Genomic DNA, 22,794 nt, shown 5'->3' on the forward strand with positions numbered 1-22,794 from the left:
TTACACTGGAATGTGACAGGCAACAAGTTTATTGTCCGCAAGTTTTCACCCCAGGGGATTAAAAAAAGAGAGGTGGGAGAAATGTAAATGTATTTGAGCAGATAGTAGACATTGTGGGGTGTCCTCTATTCTAAGCCAGCAGTGGCATGTTCAGTGCCCTGACCCATGAAAGGAGACCTTGATAGCTCATGCCCACCAAATGGCAGGGTTGGAATTCAGTATTGGAAAATCACTGGGTAGAAGAAGATGCGATTTCTAAGAGCAAAATAAGGCAGAGGATCTGGAGAAGGCCAGGCTTCCTGACTGTTTGTTACAAACTCCAATGCCATTTCTGGCCTCTCTTGCTTCATTCACCTCGCTGGGGTCTTATCCCAGGCCTGAGAAGCCAGTAGGGTACAGTCTTTAACACCAAGAACCTGGGCAAACTCCTCTCCAATGAGTGGCAGAAACCCACGCCCTGTTGCCTGTCTCTGTGTACTCAGTATGGTAGACTACCTGGTTTATTTGAGAAGAGTGACCATTCACCTCCTATTGTGCAACAAGCATCTCCTAAGGCTTGCGATTCCAAATGGAATTCCAAGTGGTGTCTACAGTCTTTCTCTCATGGGGAGAAAAGGCCTTTGAAGAATTTATCAGATGAGATAACAGAAACATTGGGGAAAATTTTTATGATTGTCGCCTCTGAAGCACAGACAAACCAAACACCAATTGAGAGTCTGATGACCGGGCCTAGGTAGCTCAGTCGGTTTGGCTCTGGACTCTTGGTTTTGGTTGAGGTCATGGTCTCAGGGTGGTGAGATCAAGCCCCTCATTGGGGTTGTGCTCAGCGTGGAATCTGCTTGAGCTTCTTTCCATTACTATTTCCCCCTCTCTCTCTCCTCTGCTGCTCCCCTCTGCTCTTGCACACTCTCTCTAAAAATAAATAAATAAATAAATAAATAAATAAATAAATAAATAAATAAATAAACAAACAAACAAACAAACAGATAAATAAGAGTCTGAGGACAAAATGCCTCTCTGCCATTTCCTACATGCACAGAGTGTGCTTGGTTTTTCTGTTCTGGTCTTGGCTTTTCCATCTGTACGATGGGGGTAATAACCGTAAGAAGACCAATACAATCCTAACCATTATCATCATTATCATCATCACAAGGTTACTATGGGATCAAAGTTTCTAATTGAAATACAGCATTTACCACAGTGCTTCACATTCAAGTGTTAATAAGGGCTTGGTAAATCAATCACTGCCATGTTTATCACTGTTATTATTATCTTTGGAGTAGAAAGAAAAATATAAACTCCAATAAAATACATTTATTGGGGGATTCCTGGTTAAAGATTCTTGGACACGTGCTTTGGGAGCTTGGGCTAAAATGCTTTTTGGCATTTCTTTGGCTTTGTTCTCTTCCAAGTAAAAAAGTCAGAGAAAAAAGAGGGGCAGAAAAAGCTAAAAAAGTGCACTCTAGGCAATTTTAGCCCTAAACACAAACCATTTATCACTCCAGAGACTGGGGCTATTTGCAGTCACCTTAGCAAAGCTGAGGAAAGTCCCATGGTATTTTTCCATTTTTAAGCCATATTTGAAGTAATTAGGTAAGTCCCTTATGAAAAATGAGATACCAAAGAGGCAGAGAGTACAATTTTGTGATTTTTGCAACATGCTAGGCAAAGTGGATGCTGGTGTCAGCTTTCATCACTGCAAGGCGATTAAATGAGTCTTCCACACAGATCTATTACATCTGAGGGTGAGCTTCAACACACATTCCTCATTATCACAGAGGGTGACATAATTCTGAGGGGTGGAGGAAACACTTCTCACATTCACGTCTTTAAAATATCTATCATATTATCCATCTGTATGTAGTCGGTGTTCTTGGTACAGCCAACAGACACTGACTCAGACAACTCAAGCAGAGGGATTATTTGGGAGTTATATGGAGACTGTTTGGAAGACCAGCCCTACAGTGAGCAAGAACCATGGGGACTATGAGGGGCCAAGCTGTAAGAGGTGCACCCCACTGCCTAAGAGCCCTGTTGGCATCTTCACATCGTGGCCTCCTGTCAAGAGGCTGAATCCTTGGAGAACATCTTCTATTGGCAGAGGCCAGTCATGTGACCCACCCTGACCATCTTGTGGAGCTGTTGGGTCTGCATTCTCCTCACCTCCATGGCCACGAGTGGGCACTGCCTCCTCCCAGGGCTACAGGCGATGAAGGACTATCCAGAAAAGCAATCAGAATGTTATGGGACCTCATATTGAATGTTGGGCAGCCAGAAAAGATGCTTTTATGCTGTACTTTTCTAAACATTCCAAAAAAGTTACAATTAAACTTATTTTTATTTTATTTATTTATTTATTTATTTATTTATTTATTTATTTATTTATTTTAAAGATATAATTTATTTATTCATGAGACACACACGGAGAGAGGCAGAGACACAGGCAGAAGGAGAAGCAGGCCTTCTTGCGGGAACCCAATGCAGGACTCAATCTCTGGACCTGGGATCATGTCCTGAGCTGAAGGCAGATGCTCAAACTGTTACTTTTATTTTTTTTTTGATCAAACTGTTACTTTTAATCATGGTTATTATCTTTCATGCATTTAAAAAAAATTCCTGTCCTTACTCAAAATAGGTAATTCTTGGAGTTCTGAGTTTTCTAGTTCCAAATCAGAAAGATATGGATCTTCATCAATCTCAAAGAGGTCTTCTGAGAAAAGGTAAGAGGAATCATGGTCGTTAACAAAGATGACAGAGTCCAGGCTCACCTCTGTTGCTTTGACAAGGATGAGCTAAATTTATTATTTTTTGTGTGTATGAAACTGACCAACATAAAAATGGAGTCATAGCCAGCAGTGACGAGGCTAGAGTGAATAGACACTCATATATTGCTGGTGAGAGACTAATTTGTGCACCCCATTTGAACAACAGTTTGGCATTATGTACCACGAACCTTAAAAATGTCCCCAACCTGGGGCACCTGGTGGCTCGGTCAGCTCAGCCACCAACTCTTGATTTTGACTCAGGTCATGACCTCAGGGGTCGTGGATGGAGCCCCCCTTGCTCTGCACTCAGCAGGGAGTCTGCCTGCGATTCTCTGGCTCTGCTCCTCCTCCATCAAAATAAAAAAAATTAAACCTTTAAAAAAATGTCCACATCCCCTTGATCAAATAATTCCATTTCTAGGACTTTATCCAAAAGGAAAAATTAATGTAAGCACAAAGATGTTTATTGCAACATTATGTACAATTGTGAAAAATTAGAAACCTCAGAAATATCCCATGAAAGATAGATTCTTTGATTAAACTGTGGTATAATCATAGAATGAAATAATGTCATTAAAAGATGTGGAAAAAATAAGTAAATAAAAGATGTGGAATTTTTTACCAAGATTTTGACATATTTATGATATGCTGGTGAAGTAAAAAAAGTTACAAAGGAGTATGTGAGGTACAGTGAACTCTTTATTTAAAATAATAGAAATACAGTACGTAAAAATGTAGAAAGAGGAAAAAAGTTTGGAAAGCCACCCCAAAAAGATAATAATGATAACTGCAGGGGATGGGGCTATGGGTGATTTTTACGTTTTTCTTTGTGTTTTTTGTTTTGATTTTTTGGTCTTTATGTACTACGAGCATAATTGATATATAGTAAAGATCTTTAATAAGGCTTTTTAAGGTTAAGAATACATAAGCGAACAGAAATGAGCATGCAGAGGCAAAATCGATGTCACACATACTGTTTCAGAATGTGCTTTGTGTAAACTGTGCTCTTTCAGGGAAAAACCCGCCTCTTTGCACAAGTTGAAAACATCTTGAAAGCATCCTTACATGTTTATAAGACAGATCATAACGTCCTTTCTACTTTCATAACGTTCACATCATGAGGCTGAGGCATTTTTAAAAAAATCATCTACTAGTGTGGTTTGCATAAACCGTAGGACACTGGGAGAAGCAGCACTTCCTGTGCTCATGGGCAGAAAAGTAGAAAACTGCATTTTGCCAAATAACCAGAAGGCCCAGTAAAGTAACCAGAAGTGCGGTCCATGGATGACCAGATGCGAGATCAACAGATAAAGTAGCAAGCAAAATGTCCTTGTTCCCTTATTTCCGGAAGGACAGTGTTGGCTCATAGATCATATTTCAGAGGGTGCTAAGATGAAGATGTGCTCATCGAGTGCAGCCCAGGATGAGTTCATATATTTTTTATTTAAATTAAGCCTTAATCGTGGTTTCTGCAAATAAGGGAGGCCTGTAAAAGAGGCAGGAAAACCAGGAAAACCATCCATGTGCTGAGGTCAAAATGAGGTCCCAAAGGTTGAAAACAACGTAGCCTACTTCTTTCCCCTTTATCTGGCTTCTAGCTTTCATTTTTCTAGACAATTATTTTCTAATTGAGATGCTTAATAAGAACCTTCAGGTCATTATGATGAAAGACACTGTGTAAAATGAAGAACCAGCATTATGCCAAATTAAAGTTTGAGTCTTTGCTGTGAATGAAGCATTTTCTACATAGAAATCCATGTCTAGGACCCAGGGGCAATGCAGAGGTTAATTTTAAATTTTTTTTTGGTGGGATTTCTTTTTTGGTTTTGTTTTGTTTTGTTTTTTTGTTCTTTCCAATGAAACTTTCTCTCTCTCTCTCTCTCTCTCTCTCTCTCTCTCTCTCTCTCCCTCTTTTTTTTTCCAGCCAGTTGTCTTTGTGTCTCAGAATTGAATGCAACCCACCGGGCTTCGCCTCTGGTTCCCTCCCTTTTCTGCACTGCACAACACTGACTGCTATACACAGTGTACTCTGTAAAGCCGCGATTGTGTGAGGCCGGTGCTCACTTGGAGTGTTGGTACAGTACATGTCATCTTGTTTAGGTCCCTGGCCCCCATTTCTGTCTTGCTTTGAAAAACCTTGTTCAGCCGTTGCAAGAGAGAACAAAATGCCCAGCAAAACGGCAGACGAGATTGCAGAGAAAGTCTGTTTACCCAGGGCGCATGGACCAGAAACCAAAATAGCCTGACCAACTTTGTGGTTTAACTTTCCATAAGTAGCGACCACAGGACAAAGCCCCTGGGGAACAATGGGAGACATAAATATTAGGAGCATCCCCTCCTCTTTTTATTAGTTTTTATTAAATGGCCTACAAAAGAGGGCCATTTAATTTTAAAAGGACTCGCATGTGTGGTATAAAATCGTACCTCTCTGTGTATTATTGATGGGTGACAGTGATGCAGACAGATGGAAAAATAAATTTGCTTCATTCAAAAAAAGCAAACAAGGTAGGTTTGTGGAAGCAAATCCTCACTACCATATACCAGAGACATGATCAGGTTTATGTATGAGTCTGCCAGAAATGCAATTATGTCAGGTTATTTTAGGTTCTTGCACTTCAAGGGCTTTGCTAATTAATAAGGGTTGTTGTTGTAGCTAGCACGATATGCCTGTATCAAGAGTCAAGTCCTTGATTATGACTTCAGTGTGACCGGTTTCAGACCAAAGCACATTTTGCTTTAATACAAGGCACTCCCATGGTTCAAATTCTGTTTTTAAAAGTCTAGTTTGCAACCTTGATTTTCTATGGTCTTGTTTGGCCCTTACTGTACTAACAGGAACACCTAGCTGGAAATCCTCTGCAAATCCCACTTTATTTACAGTTCAGTGCTTTTTGGTCCCCAAATTAGTTCTTCATTTACCATCCTTGTTTGAAATACTAGAGCATTTTGGACGAGTATGAATAAAGAGAGATCCTTTCCTTTCGATGGTTAGATTTAGTTCAGGAAGGCCTTGTTTGCCATATCTTCCTTATTCTCCCAGCCCTGGGACCAGGGACTGAGCAGGTGCTATACGAGACTCCTCCCAGCTCCTGGGATTAGCTAGCAGATATAAATAATAGTGTCCATTTTAATAAAGTGAGGTGTCTTGGAATAACTGAGAAATAAATTGGTATCCTTTTCCTACAAGATCAGTATTTCCTTAATTATCTCTGTAATGTAAATGGACGTAGATTGTAGTTCCACTTCCCGTGTGGGAAACTAAACATAGATTGGTTAAGTATCCTAAAAATCATGCTCTAGAGGCACCTTGAGGGGTTCAGTAGTTGAGCATCTGCCTTCGGCTCAGGTCATGACCCTGGGGTCCTGGGATTGAGTCCCACATCGGGCTCCCTGCAGGGAGCCTGTTTCTCCCTCTGCCTATGTCTCTGTGTCTTTCATGGATAAATAAAAAAATCTTTTAAAAAATCATGCTCTAGCTTGCACATTAAAAACCAGGGCTAGGGAAACGTCAGAAGAAGCTTCCTGAGATGCTTATGCAGCAAGCTATGTACAGTTCCCTTCATCACTCAAGAAGGAATTTGTATAACATGGCATTTCCTTATTCAGATTTATATTAAGACCATAAATAGGGCACTGAACATAGTTAGTGTACAATTCTCTGTTCTCATTTTTTCTGAAAGGCAAATTTCCTTTGTAGTCAGGGAGGCCTGATACTTAACTACTAGCTACCTAAACATATACTTGTCTTCAAAAATCCATTTTGAGGTGCAACTGAAGCAAAACTGTTTTCAAAAGTTGAGCTTAAATTGTATTCTCTTTTCATTGATTTTTAAAATGAAACTCTTGCTTATAGTCAGTTTTCTGTCAGTAGAACAGCTGAAGTTTTCATTCTGATTTCAGGACCAAAATATAGCAGTTCTTAAGCTGTGTCCCCACAGGACACTGTATGACGTAGACTGGCTCAAGATTTGGTTCCATCTGCTGAGTGAAGTAAGTCAATCGGAGAAGGACAAACATTGTATGTTCTCATTCATTTGGGGAATATAAATAATAATGAAAGGGAATATAAGGGAAGGGAGAAGAAATGTGTGGGAAATAATCAGAAAGGGAGACAGAACATAAAGACTCCTAACTCTGGGAAACGAACTAGGGGTGATGGAAGGGGAGGGGGGGGGGGGGGGGTGAATGGGTGACAGACACTGAGGGGGGCACTTGACAGGATGAGCACTGGGTGTTATTCTGTATGTTGATAAATTGAACACCAATAAAAATAAATTTATTATTTAAAAAAAGATTTGCTTCCATCATTAAAAATGACATATTTAGTGTTGCCAGTTTAGCAAACGAAAATGCAGGACACCCAGTTAAGTGTGAATTTCAGATAAACAATGCATATTTTCTAGTAAACAGAAATATATTTCTCTGCCTTCTGATAATATTTAAGAACAAATCTAGTCATGAAATTGAGATTTCATTTTTAATTTATGCCTTGTGTTCTAAGTTTCTTTAGTGAAGAGGATATGTAAGGTTGTAATTAATCTGGAAATGTCTATTCTTTCATAAATATATCAATGAAATATTGCTCATTACTTTTATAAAGTTGCTTTTTTAATGAAATGGCTTATTTGTGCACCAACACTAAAAATGCCAAGTTATCCCAAATTTTAGGAATTTATAAAAGTAAGACTTGGGGGATGAATTTGTCAAACCAAAGTTTTTAGGAATGTATATACTCCTAAAACTTAAGATAATGACATAATTTAATGAATCTCTCTCACTGATACTTTGGTCTTTTTTTTTTTAACTTGGTCACTTAGTAGAGATTATTGAGCACTGGGAATATATTAGGCACTGGGAATATAAAGATGAAGGAAGGAAGTGTTGTCCCTTTCTTCAAGAATCTCATGGTCAAATTGGCAAAAACAACAACAACAACAACCAAAAAAAAACCCCTGTAAATTAAGTGCAAGAAAGTGTCCTTGTTGCTAAAATACCCCCAGAATATCATCCACATATGTGTTACTTAGCTAAGAATACATGTTCCAAAAAAACCAAAGTGCTTCTAAAACAATGACTAGATAAATATCTTTGAAGTTAGCTTTTTATGAAAGCCTATTGTGGGCCAGCCTTTGTGCTAATTTAGGTTAATCCGTAATCTAAGTAAATCCTCATAATTCTATGACATACACTGTTTTATTATTTCCTTTTTGCAGGTGACAAAACTGAGGCACAGCAAGACAGAATCACATGCCCAAGCTCACACCTCTTTGGAAAGCTGGCCCAACAGATGCCTGCTATGAATCAAAAGAATTGGGATATGGGATTGAGTCAAAGTGATTCATAGTTTTTATCTGTTCACAGTAGATTCCCTGAGGGATCACCAATAACAGAGCACCTATTTCTAAAACAAAATACTGAAATAGCTGAATATTGTTGGAATAGTAACTGCTTTTATCAGAGTTTTTCTCTACTGGACAGACTCATTCTTTTATTCCATCAACACCACTTTGCTCCAGAAAACCATCATAGATTACAGTCTAGCTTTCATAACCTATAAATCTTCTGAAGGGAGAGTATCTTCCAAAGTGCTTAATACTGGCAGATACTCAAATGGCTTCACCAGTGAATTAATTTGAACATTTAGGAATGAAATAATACCAATTTTGCACAAATTCTTTCAGAGAATAGAAAGATAGAATACTTCCTAATACTTTCTCCTTCCTAGGAGGCTAGGATAACCTCAATTCTATAACCCAACAAAAATATTTTCTTTTTTTTCCCAACAAAAATATTTTCTTTTTTTCTTTTCAAAAATATTTTCAAGAAAGAAAAATTACAGATCAATTTCTCATAAAAATACATATAAAATCTATACAAATCTTAGATTTAACCATATTAAGTTACCACTTGTAAGTGAAACATGGTCAAATGGAAGCCACTTCATATGATTTAAACTTAACATTAGCACATTCTTTAAGAAGAGTAGCATCATATTCAAATGAAATTTTAAAAAAATCAGTCATATCATTCACATATAAAAAAAGAAAAAATTACTACTCAAGAGATGCAAACATTTGATAAGATTTAATCCACATTTATGATAATGACTCTTGGCAAACTATAGATGTATTAATTATTAATTATAAATAATTCTTTGTACAGCTCCCTCTCCTTAGTGTGGGCAGAACCTGTAAATATGATAGGATATCACTTCACAATTAAATTACTAATTAGTGATGTCAAGTTAATTAAAGGGCAGATTATCCAAGTGGCCTGACCTAATCAGGTGAGCCATTAAATAACTTTTTTAAAGATTTTATTTATTTATTCATGAGAGACATACAGAAAGAAGCAGAGACACAGGCAGAAGGAGAAGCAGTCTCCCTGTAGGGAGCCCAATTCAGGACTCGATCCCAGGACCCCAGGATCACGACCTTAGCGAAAGGCAGATGCTCAACCTCTGAGCTACCCAGGTGCCCCTCAGGCGAGCCATTAAAAGGACCTGAGACCTCTCTAAAGTCAGACAGATTTGCTGTAAAGAGGATTTCCCATTCCTATATTTGAAGAGGAAAGAGGACAAATGGCAAGGACTTAAGTATGGCCACTAGGAGCTTAAAGAAACCCAAGGCAGGGAAAACAACAGAAAACAAAATAGGAACCTCAGTCTTGTAATCACAAGGAACTGCACTGAATCGATGATTGGTCTTAGAAGAGGACCCTAATCTCCAGACAAAAACCCAGTTGCAACTGACACCATGATTTCAGCCTTATGAGACTCTAAACAGAGAATCCTGTTGAACTCTGCCCAGACTTCTGGCCTGCAAAATTGTGAGATAATAAATTTGTGTCATTTTAAGTTGCTGAATTTGTAGCAACTTGTTAGGCAGCAATAGAAAAGCAACTCAAATCTGTATTTTAAAAATCCACAAGAAATGTCAAACTAAATGACAAATATTGGAAACTCTCCTTTGAGATCTGAAATGCTCGCTTCCATTATTTCTGTTCAAGATGGTACTGGCTATCCTAACAAATACAACACACATGAAAAGAAAGAAAAGGCATTGAGGATTAAAATGGATAGAATTGATGTTGTTTACATGGTTGTGGACCTAAAATATCCAAAGAATCTATAAACTTTTAAAATTGACAATAAATGTACCAAGGTTGGTCAGCACAAGGAAGTCAATATACGACAATAATTTTATTTTTGTAAAACACAGTGATTGTATTTGTCCCCAGTAAGCAGCAAAAGTGGAAAATAACATTTTAAAAATACCACTTATGATAGCACCAAAATAATTAAACACATTTGAGAAATATAATTAAATATATACAAGACTTTTATACTAAAAACTAAAAGAACATTACTAAGAGAAATTAAAGATTTAAATAGAGATATATACCATGTTCATGAATTATGAAGTGATCAAGCCCCCACAAATTAATCTATTTACCTACTGCAGTTCCAATATAAATTCCAGACTGAATGTGTCCCCCTAAAATTTATATGTTGAAATCCTAACCCCCACTGTAATGATATTAAAACATGAGGCCTTGGGAGGTAATTAGGTCATGTAAGTGGAGCCCTCATGGATGAGGTTAGTGGCCTTATAAGAAGAAAGATATAAAAGCTCTCTTTCCCTATCTGCCTCTGCTCCTCCCTCCCTCCCTCCCTCTCCCTCTCTCTTTCTCTCTGCCATATGAGAAAGTAACAAGAATAACCTGCCTGCAGACCTAGAAGTGGGCCTTCATTAGACACCAGATTTGCCAGCCCCTTTATTATGGACTTCCCAGCCTCCAGAACTATGAGAAATAAATTTCTGTGCTTTATGCCACCCAGCCTATAGTAATTTGTTATAGCAGACTAATGTCACCTAGAGGAGCAGTTTTAAATTTTTTTTTTGGATAAAATTAACATGTTCTAATCCCAATTATTTAATTTTCTTATATTGCCAGTGATTTTGGTGTCACATCCAAAGAATCATTGCCAAGACTAAAGTCAAGGAGCTTTTTCCCTACATTTTCTTCTAGGGATTTTAGGTGTTATACAATTAAGTCTTTAATCCATTTTGAGTTCATTATTATGAACTATGTAAGATAGGGTCTAATTTTAGAAAAATTAAAACTGACAACAGTTTTCCCAACACCACTTATTGAAGAGACTATTCTTTCCCTATTGTATGTTCATGGAGGCCTTGCTGAAGACTAGTTCACTACATACATGTGGGCTTATTTCTGGGCTTTCGATTCTGTTCCATTCATCTATGTGCCTGGTTTTATGCTAGTATGCAAAGGTCTAAAAGAGCTAAGGTTATTGTGGCACATCAGTTAGGGAGAGAGAGGATTATTTTTTCAATAAATAGTACTGTATCAATTGAATATCATTATAGAAAAATATCTTAATTCCTAACATATGTTGCATACAAAATTAAATTCTGGTGGATTACAAAATTTAATTATGAAAAATAAAACATATATCATTTAGAGAGAAATTGCAGGAGAGCATCTTCCTGATTTGGAGGCAGCAAAGTCTTTTTTAAAAAAAAAAACACACATAAAAGGCAAAACTATAAAAGAAAACCAACTGTTAAATCGAATTATACATAATTAAAATTATGTGTTCCTCAAAAGATACAAATAAAAGAGTTAAAAGTAAATCTATGAGGTGGGATAAGGTATTTTCAAAGCATTTTTCAGCAAAGAATTCATATCCTAAATATATAAAGAACATCAACAATTGAAGAAGAAGAAAAAGGCAGACTTCCCAACAGAAAAATGATCAAAAACTTTAAGGGAATGCCTCATGAAAGTAGATATTCCAATGGCCAATGAGCTTATAGAAAAGCACTCAAATTCATTTGTCATCAGGGAAATTAAAATGTCACACCCATACTAGAAGGATTAAAATGAAAAAGACAAAAAGACCAAGTATTGACAAAAACATGGAGCATGAAAACTCTCATGTACAAACAGCAGAAGTATAAATTGGTACAACCATTGTGGGAAAACCGAGTATCTCTAATATCCTAACATATGCATTTTCTGTGGTCCAGCATTTCTACTTCTAAGTGCATGCCTAATAGATATTAAAATCTATGTTCACCAAAAACATATACTACAATATTTGATAGCCTCACCATTCCTAATAGTAAAAACCAGGAAATTACCAAAATCCCCTTCAATACTAGTAAGTAAATTGTGGTGAAATCACATAATGGAATACTACAGTAGGTATGAACACTTTATAAGGATGTACAAGAATGGGGATGAGTCTCAGAAGAGTAATGTTGACAAGTGAAGCCAGATCCATGAAGTGCTGGGATGCAATCTCATTTGTATAAAAAGTACAAAATAGACAAAACTAATTGCTATTGGCAGATATCAATATGGTGGCGACCGTTTTGTAGGGAAGTGGCTGAAGTGGGCTCTGAAGTTGGACGATGGGCTTCTGGAGTGCTGGCAATACTCTATTCCCTAATTGAGGTGCAGGTTGGATTCAGTCGGTGAAAATTCATCAAGCTGTATAATTAAATGTGCACTTTTTTTCCTGTAGGAATATTTCACCTCCATAAAACGTGAAATTTAAAACAAGCAAACCAAATCCCCATGTTTTGCAGATTGGTCAGTCATCTATCAGCATCACGATCAGCCTAGAGGGATGTTCCTGGCAAGAGGAGGCAGTTCATTAACACTGGGTGATGGGACCTGTCCTAGCTTTAAATTCTATCAAAAATTATTTGCAGAAGTGCAAAACATATAAAAACATGTGTCAGCCTAATTAGTAGTTGAAAAATGCATATTACATGGAGAAATATTATTTTTACCTGTCAAATTGGGAATCAAATGCCCATGCCTGTGCTGTGAAGGAATGCTGATATATTTTTGGGTGGGGAAACAAATTGATTTAACCACCCTTGGAAAGCATTTTGGTGATACATAACCAGAATCTAAAAAGTTTTTTTTTATTCTTTCATCTCATAATTCTTCTTCTGTCAATGTAAACCAAGGAAATAATATGAGTTACAGAGAAAGCCTATGACTAACGTTGAATATTAAAGCGGTATTTATAATGGTGAAAGAGAGAAGACATTCAGATATGTGACAAAAAGTAATTATAAGTAGATCCTGACACTGTCATCGATTCAATTAGACATTAGGCAATCATTCAATATTATGTAGGGTGTTGCAATAACATGGAAAAGCCTTAAGTTAATGTGTTGAATAGGAAGAAATAGACTAAAATAATAATAATTTATTTGGCGATAGGATGATGAATGCTTGCTTTCTTCCTCTTCAGTTTATTTATATCTTCCAGATTTTCTTTACTGAGGACAAATTACTTTCATAAGGGAAAAAAGAGGAAAATTGAGTTTTTTTTTCCCAGCAGACAATCATATACTCAGACAACACAAAGCCAGAAAATGATGTTTGTCATGCTATTTGCTTAGCTAGAAATAACTTTCCATTTAAAAATGAGTTGAATTTATGATTATATATTTGCACTGGTCTATTGGCTTTCAGCTGTGCTTCATTTTTTTTATTTTAATTTTTTAATTTTTTAAAATTTAAGTCTAATTAACGTACAGTATTACATCAGTTTCAGGTGTATAATAGAACGATTGGATATTTCTATATATTACTCAGGGCTCAGCACGACACTGTACTCTCCATCCCTTTGACCCATTTCATCCCTCCCCTCCCACCTCCCCTCTGGCAACCAACCTCCAATTGGCTCTCTATTTGAGTCTGGGTTTTTTTGTTTATTTGTTTCTTTTTTTCTTTGTTCATTTGTTTTGTTTCTTAAATTCCACCAATGGATGAAATCTTATGGTATTTGTCTTTCTCTGTCTGACTTAGTTCACTTAGCATCATACCCTCTAGGTCCATCCATGCTGTACTTTCGATTTCACAAGTCTAGCATGAACCTGCCAGTGGCCGCTTACCTCTCTGACCAAATGCCTGGCCCTGTGTCCCATCAGTGAGTTGGTGCTCAAAACTGAAAACCTCCATCCTTCTCTCTCTCTCTCATCCCTAAATCACATGCACCCTTTATATCTTACAGTAAACATTTTACCAGGATTAATCTGAACGTATCGGTTTCTCTTTGTGGTCACTGCACTACCCTAGTTCAAGCTCTTTGAAATCATGCTTGGACAAGATCATCCTGAATTATTTTGGGGGGGGTCTTAGTTTTGTCTTCCTCCAGACCTGTGACCAAACCACATTTGAGTGGGGACTGAAGATAGGTGGGAAGCATATCCAACAGGCAGGGGGCCTCAAGCTGCAGGAACACCACAGTAAAACCTGGTCACAAAGGTTGATTCTGGCTCTTAGCTGTCTCTTCCTGGTAAACCACAAAGGCACTGATAACAAAAAGCTGTTCAAATTACTCACAGTTAAACAGAAACAGCGAGCCAATTTTGTGAGCAAGGACAGGTAGGTTGTATGGCCATGGAAGGACCCGGGCACACTGGAGCTGCTAGCCCATCCCCTATCAGAGAGCCAGGAGAATGCTCACAGGGCTCATGTATATTATTTCTAAAGATATTATTAAGACTATCTGCTAGTGGGTCATAATTATACGTACGCTTCCTTTGAAGAAAGTCGCCCTTTGCAGTCTCCTACATCTGGCATTTACTTTTTCATTAATATAATATAGAAATTTGCTAATGAGTTCTGAATACCTATGAATAAAATAATATTTCATATTATTATGTATAAGTGTTATAATAGCACTAATTGTATTAATCATCATTATAATCATAATTCCTATGATTTGTTCACAGACTAGTGCCCATTGCATTTGGGGCATGTCAGAGCTGAAAAATCATCACTTCCAGATCATTTCCAGTGTTTCAATCCCAAAGCTGCACAGTTCCTCTTGACATTTAAAAATGCGACTTGTTTGGCTCAGCCACAAAATCGTACCTAGTATGTGAATCTATTTATGTAAGTACAAAAATAGGCCAAACTAATCTACAATGTGCACAAGTCAGAATGGTAGTCACTTTTTGGGGGTGGTAGAGATTAAGAAGAGGCCATGAAGGGGGCAGGGCTTCTAGGGTACTGTAGTGTTCTTCTCAGCGTGGGTACTGATTGTGAAAGTCCACTGAGCCGTGTGCCTCTATGTGTCCTTCTCTACACAGACATTACACTTCAATAAAAAGTAAAGTAAAAATGTAATTTATTCAAATCGTTGTCAATAAATGATTTACGTAAAAATTACTATACGCAAATGGTATGGACATTTACAGATTTTAATTCTATAAAATTGTGTTTTCCTTATGCTATAACATTTTCCTTACCCATCGATGTATCATTTGTACTAATGAATAGTTGCTTAATTATGTGTTTTTTTTTAAATTTCCACTCTATTATATTCCAAAAAGGTGATTAAGACATAAGGAAAAGTCTCTTCATTCCGGTGGCAAAGATGTCAACCATAATAGGACATGTTCTTGAATGTCCGATACATGTCGTAAGCACGTGTGTCTCTAATTATGCAACATCTGGTGAGATGAGTATCTCATTTTGTCAATGGGGTAACTGAGGCTCAGAGACATAAAATAATTCAGCCGAGTCATGCAGATTTTTTTTAAACTCATGTGTGTTTCATTCCTAAACCTGTTCCTTTCGCACCTTACAACGTCATGCATGTGTCTACATTTCAGGGCAATGCCAATTTGTTGAAATAAGCCCTGGAGACATAGTAGCAGCTGACACTCAGCACTGCAGTCCTAGAGACAGAGAGTTCGTGTGCCCTCATTTGACTTCCCCAGTGGATCCTTAGTCTATGCACTTTTCACCTTAATCTTCCTAAATCAGGGGTAGTCTTATTTAGAGGCTGCTTAGAGATCTCAATAAGCTCTGTGTTATGTATCAGTGTTTCCATTTCAGCTCTTTGTCTTTTTTTAATACCCTCCACTTATTTCACCCATCCTTTCAGCCACTTCTCCTGTTGCAACCACCAGTCTATTTTCTATTTCTGTTTTACTTTATTATTATTATTATTATTTTTTTAGAATCAACGTATAGGTGAAATCGTATGGTGTTTGTCTTTCTCTATCTGGCTTACTTCACTTAGTGCTATACCCTCTAGGTCCACCCATGCTGTCACACATGACAATTTCAGATGTTTTATCTGTCTCTTTGCAGGAGAGATGATGTAGTAAAGTTATTCATATCTGGATTTTAAGAAAAAAAATGTACAGGGGCACCTGGGTGGCTCAATGGTTGAGGATCTGCCTTAAAAAAAAAGAATAAAATGCACCTAAAGACCCAGATTAAGGAGAGATGATTGCTTTATGGACAGACTCATCTCCCCTTACCTCTGATCCATCCAAGTCACACTACTTTTGCTTGAGCTCCAAGGTGCATGTGGGAGCCCCTGGCCTAATGCTGGGTATGACATGGGGATTCACTGTGTTCTTAATCAAAATTTCATTGAGAGCCTGCCTTGTACCATATGTGTTATGTATTAGATGCTGAGGATACAGTAGTGAGTCAGACCTTTTTCCCGTCCTCAGGGAGCTTCCAATATTGTTACTAATGGGTTTGAGATCCAATAGCCTCATTAGCACCTCAGAGCTGGCTGCATCTGTGGGTTACTCCCAGAACTACTGGTTTTGCTCAGATCAATCCAGCTGAGACACCCCCAACCTTTTACTGACCAAGGCATTTGCCTTCTGCAACAAATACTATTTGTCATCCATTTAAACTCCCCTCCATTGTCATGGTCACACTTTCCCTTTCACTGTCTCATTTCTTCATACGCTATGTTCACAGTGCCCTCCAGTTGTAGCGTAGGTGTGTAGGTATGTATGCGTGCTTGTACATGTGCGCACATATACATGTCCGCCGGGTTCATCTCCCCAACAAGATCTCCCCAACTCTTTGGAGGCAAGGACTCCATGTTTTAGTTTGTGCATGCTTAGAATGCCTTGTTTGCTTGACTTAGCTTAAGAAGTACTGTTGATCAACTGACTAATTGGCTGAATGACTCTGAGACCACCTATCCTCCATAACAAACCAGGTTGGCTAGTCTAGAAGTGCTTCTTTTGTTTGTTTGTTTGTTTGTTTTGTTTTGTTTTGTTTTGTGTTTTGTTTTTTTATATTATCATTTTATTTTTTATTTTTTTAATAAATTAATTTTTTATTGGTGTTCAATTTCCCAACATACAGAATAACACCCAGTGTTCATCCCGTCAAGTGCCCCCCTCAGTGCCCATCACCCATTCACCCCCACCCCCCGCCCTCCTCCACTTCCACCACCCCTAGTTCGTTTCCCAGAGTTAGGAGTCTATGTTCTGTCTCCCTTTCTGATATTTCCCACACATTTCTTCTCCCTTCCCTTATATTCCCTTTCACTATTATTTATATTCCCCAAATGAATGAGAACATACACTGTTTGTCCTTCTCTGATTGACTTACTTCACTCAGCATAATACCCTCCTAAAAGTGCTTCTTTGGGATGAGGTCACCAGAGGTGAAGCAACAGGGCACTAGCCAATGAGGTGTTCACCTCATGGTGTTTGATTTGTTATCAGATGCTGAGAGTTGGCCAAAGGTGACTGATAATGAGCACTATAATTTCCTTATTAAAGTTAATTCAGTGAGAAAAAGTATCTAGATAGCATTAAATAAAAATGCAATCTTTGGTCCTTCCCAGAATCTGGCTTGATATCAAAGTTCTACAACAAAGGAGAGTCTAATAATCCCTATAACAGTGGGTAGAATTTCTTTGAACATAGTTGCCCAGTACTGGTCCATCCTCATCCCTCTTTTCCCCATAAAGGTGTCCAGGTATCCCAGAGGTTAGTGAAAAAAGCTTATAGGGGGTTACCCTGTGGCATAGAATTATAGTTCTTAAATACATGTTGTCTCCAGATGAAGCCAAAAATAATCAGTAGTGGGACTTGAGGTCACCCTTTGCAGGGTATGGGCTGGATCCCTCAAAGTAAAGCTCTCAGGCCTATAGCAAACACAACTCTTCACATTTGCTCATAAGGTCCCTTGCTGGGTAGCCATAGACAGATGGACACCCCTGATCCTGCTGAGTCCCAGGTCTTATATTCCCAAAGGCATTTTGTCTTCTACCAAGCCTAATATCCCAGAGGGTTTCCATCTCCACTAGATAATAAAGTTCTGGGACTCAAGTAAACTGTGACTTGGACGAGGTAAGATATACAGATATGTCAACATAACCCAGTGGCTAAAAGTCAGATTGCCTCATTTTGTTCCGGACACTGTGTCTGGGTTTAAATACTGGCTCTACCGCCCGTTAAACAATTACACCGTGGGGCAATTTGTTTAACTTCACTTTCCTCAGAAGTAGCGTGGTAACAACAACCCTCACTGAACTATTTGGGAGACTGAATGACCCAGGGAAATGCTGAGCATAATGTCCCCTATACCTGCGGGCTCAATTTTTATTTGTCTCACTCCACTGGATCTCAGACCAAAATGTATAATGAACACCACCCCCTCTCAAGCGGGAGAAGGCTTCCTGTCCTCGTCATTGCAGGGCTTCTAACTCACAGCGTTCTTCCCAAAGTTCCCCGTGTCTCCACTTCTTATCCCAAATCCCAAACTAAAGCAGAGATCTTATGACCTCTGAAGAGCTCAACATTGTAGAGGTGGACATGAGGATGCATCCTTTCAAAGTACTTTGGGATAGTGGGGGGAACAGCTTTCACTTTTTCATGTTCCCATGTGGGTTCTTCCTGGCTTTGGTTCTATGAAGTCCTCATCAAGTAAAGGCTGCTCTGGTCAAATACCTTTTAAGAACAGTGCTACCATTTCTCTGTCTTGAGAAATCCTCAGACTCATCAACATATGAAAGGCTCAAAAAGATCATTCAGGAAGGAAACCTATATGACTTCATCTCACACGGTATCTCTGCCATTTATTTACTACAGACCTTCTCATTAATATCGTGGAAGTTGTATTCTTAGGAAAATACATTGGAAATGCAGACCGATGTCCAAATAAACACAAAACAAAACAAGAAACTTAGTGGAAATGTCCACCATTCAATTTTCCCAAATTCTCAGAAAACATTTTTAAAAATGCTCTGTAGTTAGTACTGGCCACAGTTAAGTTGTCTTTTTGTATAAAGGATCTCAAACTGAGGTCTTACAGAGTCAGGGACAGTGACAGGAGCCCCAACGACACAGATGACCTACCTGTTTGTTTGTGAAAAGCTTTATGTACTTATTAAGGACAAATAGCTTGATTTTGACTGTTTTTGATTTCTTTTTTTTTTTTTCAAAAGAAAGTTGTCTTCCTTACAAAATAGATCATTCAGCTCCCTTCTACACCAATATGTTTTTGCCTCTCACTCTTTCTTTGTGTAGTAATCTCCTATAGAATCTGTTCCCACAGGTTTGGGGAAGAAAAAAAAAGCCTCCAGCCCTCCAACCCCCCTCTCCTTTGCCTTCCAATGCCCCTGAGCAGCTGGTAGGGTTTATTGCTCTTCTCTGACATTGGCTTCGTTCTATACATGGAGTAAGATTGATTATCTTCATTCTAAAATGTGAAGATCCAGCATGCGCCTTTGTCCTGTTTCCCCCGAGAGTGAATTGGCATCAGCAGTACTCGGTAAAGAGGCGGCACCTTTAGGGCCCAGAGCGGTGACAGCAACAGTATGGAGCAGGCGCACAGAGGCCACATCACCACCCATCATCCTGATCAGCCTCTACCTTGAGGGCAGGCTCCACCAGGGCATGCTGCTGCCTCACCAGACAATGCAATGGACAGAGCATCCAAGTCCAAACCCCCTGCAGGGCCTGCTTTGCAAGGCTGGCCAGAGGGAAGCTGTAACCACAGCTGAAATGGCCTTTCAAAGGCACCATCAATCATACATCTGAGGCTACAGTGACGTTGAACAGGAAGTGTGTTGGTGTGTGTGCACGTGAGTGTGATCACGCATGCACATACACGTGCACTCAATACATGCAGTGTCTGCACATGTGTGCACACAATGTCTGCCTGAGTCACCCCAAAGACAGGTTGCACAAACCTGGCACATTACAAGATTCTTGCCGGGCTCTCATTTTTTTCTTTCACTGATTTGGCTGAAATAAAAACTCAGAGTCCCCACAGTATTGAACCACCATTCCAGAGCCAGCCAAGGTTTGGAACATAAAGAGAGCTGAACGAACCAGCATGTAGGCAACCCAGGGAAGGTAATTGTTCTTAGCAGAATGGCTGCTTCTCTGCTTAGCATCTGAACAAGTTAATTTGGAAACATGGCCTTCTGGAAAGAAATGGCACTCATCTCAGCATCCCATGGATTCATGGGGAGAGATGCCCTTTCACCAGGTAGAAACAGTAAATTATATTTGAAAACCATTTCTATTGAAGGAGGAAAAAATTCTTCTCTTCTCTGGGGGCCACTCTGTTTGCATGATGGCAACACTTAACATCAGTCGTTCAACTTCGGAGGTTACTTTTTGCTCACACTAGTGTCTGGCAACTAGGGGAGAATTGTACTGATGCAACAGGGAGAAGTTTCATTAAATACAAATTCACATAAAGGAGTTTGCCCTTTGCCAACCCTGGGCTTCGAGGAACTGATCTCAGCAGCACCTAAATCAGACAAATGGGCTAAATTGATCCTGCTCCGTAGAAAGAGTGCTTCATCTAGATCCAATCAATGACAGATTGAGGTGTGATGTGCGATCAGGAAAAGGAATCAGGCAGGCCACTGTTTCCAGGTTGGGAGTCAGACTTCAAGGAGCAAAAATACCTTCATTTTGTGTTGGTTTTGTAACCCCTGAAAAAAATAGGGGCTGCTGAATCATGGCTCTAGTACTGCCATTTCTTCTGAGTGGAGGGATAGAAGGCAGTAGGCTCAGAAAGAAAGAACCAGAGAAATATGATCTAGACGTGTGTCCTTTGTGGTGTCCACAGCTTGGCAAATCTACATTTGACCCTCTACCACCAATTATTTCAACAGTGATACCAGAGAGGACCCGTTATATTTCTGGCCCTGGCTCGATGGTTTACCAAATTATTTTTCATATCATAGACGTGAAAAATCAGCTGTGGAGTATAATGGAGAAGCTGGGGGTGACAACCAGCTTCTAAGAATTAACTGTGGGTTTGGGGCAAGTGACATACACATCCTGAACCTCAGTTTTCTCTGTAGAATTGGGATAGTGATAATGAAGGATTCAAAGTGATAATCCTCAAAAAGCACTTCCTGCAGATGTGATTATTTCATTCCCATTTATAGATAGGGGAAGAAACTCAGAGAAGATGACTTGTCTCTGATCCCATTGCTGATAAGTCACAGAATTAGGGAATCCAATTGGATTTACTGGTCCCCGAAGTCTAAACAACTTTCCCAGTGACAGGTGGCCATGAGGAAAAGTAATGGTGATATGTCCTCTGCTATATGCTCCATGCTAAGCTCTATAAAGAAAGACAAAAGAAATCTAATGTATCATTTTTTTTGTCTCAAAAGCAGCCCAGATAGGAGCACTTACATTGAGTGCTTACCATAAGCAGATTAAGACTCCCCAATGAGAGTCTGTGACAATACTATTCCTATCTCCATATGATCTCCTGCCATCAGCCTCAAGTCTCAGGGACATTAATAGTCACGTTTTGCTCTCTGATAGTACAGCTATGTATATCTACCTCTGGAATCTCCCATTTCATGGAAATTATCTATATGTAGTCTTTCCTTGTCTGGACAGCAACTCCTTGAAAACAAGGTGTTACCAGATCATATTTGAGTTACTTGAACCTGGCACAGTGCCTAAAACGTGGTAGGCTCTGACCAAACAGATGTTAGATAAGACACAAATGAATGAATGCGTGAAAAATGAAAGAGTGCATTTCTTTGCCTTCCACAGAAGGACTGACTGCCTACATGATTCCTGGGTAGGCCCAGAGGTCTGCCAGTATACCAGACATTGTCCTCAAGAAATTTACATATCACATTATTTTCCACACTCACAGTCACACGAGCATTTCCATCCTGGCACTGTTGTTTGTGTTAGTTTTGTAAGCCTCTTCCCCATCCAGATTCTAAGCTCTTGGAGAGAGGGAACCATTTATTTTTTTTAATTTCTTTTTATTGGATTTCAATTTGCCAACATATAGCATAACACCTAGTGCTCATCCCATCAAGTGACCCCTCAGTGGAGAGGGAACCATTTATGTACTCCAGACAGCATCCTGCACAGGAATAGGATTCCATTATGTCCTGTTGAATTGAATTACTGGCTTAGTAGAAGAAATAAGATAGATTAAATAAATAAATAAATAAATAAATAAATAAACAAACAAACAAACAAATAAATAAGAAAAGAAACAAGAGATAAATTGGCAGGTTACATGTGCCGATTAATATATTCTCAAGTGTGGAATATTAGGCTATTAGGATGAAATATGCACAGTTAAGGGGATCTGGGATAATGGGACTCATGGCACTCAGGACAGGTATTGTCAGACAAAGCCAGGAAGGTTTACCACAACAGGCATGCAATCCAGTGCATTTCCTTCGTGCTGAAATCTGCCTCTTTGGTGAGGGAGAGGGTTGCAGGTATACATCAAAGATAATAACAGGTCTAAGATGTACGGCAACAATAGTAGGTAGGCCTTCAAACTCAGGTAACGTAGCCAACTAGGGATGATTTCCCTTTTGTTTCTCTTTAACAAAAACCATGAGAAAACCACACAGGTTAGTCTTTCAACCTCCAATGGGCCTGGTATTACAGGGCACGATGAGGCCAAACAAGATCACCGTGCTTAGGAGCTCATAATCTAAAGAAACCACATGGCATTGTGGCCAGAAGCATGGGCCCTGCAGTCTGCCTTCTTAGCTTTGAACCCTTGCTTCACAGCAAATGGAGTCTCAGTCCTTGTGCAAGAAATGTGAATGGCTCTGTGCCTCAGTTTCCTCACCCATGCAGTGGTGAGAACATAGGATGGGTGTCAGAGGTGGTTATTCTGAATATCTAATGAGATACTGTGTAGGAACAACTTAGTGATATTCCTTAAGATAAATGCTTAGTAA

This window comes from Vulpes vulpes, chromosome 10 (assembly GCF_048418805.1).
Source record: "Vulpes vulpes isolate BD-2025 chromosome 10, VulVul3, whole genome shotgun sequence".
NCBI classification, from domain to species: Eukaryota; Metazoa; Chordata; class Mammalia; order Carnivora; family Canidae; genus Vulpes; species Vulpes vulpes.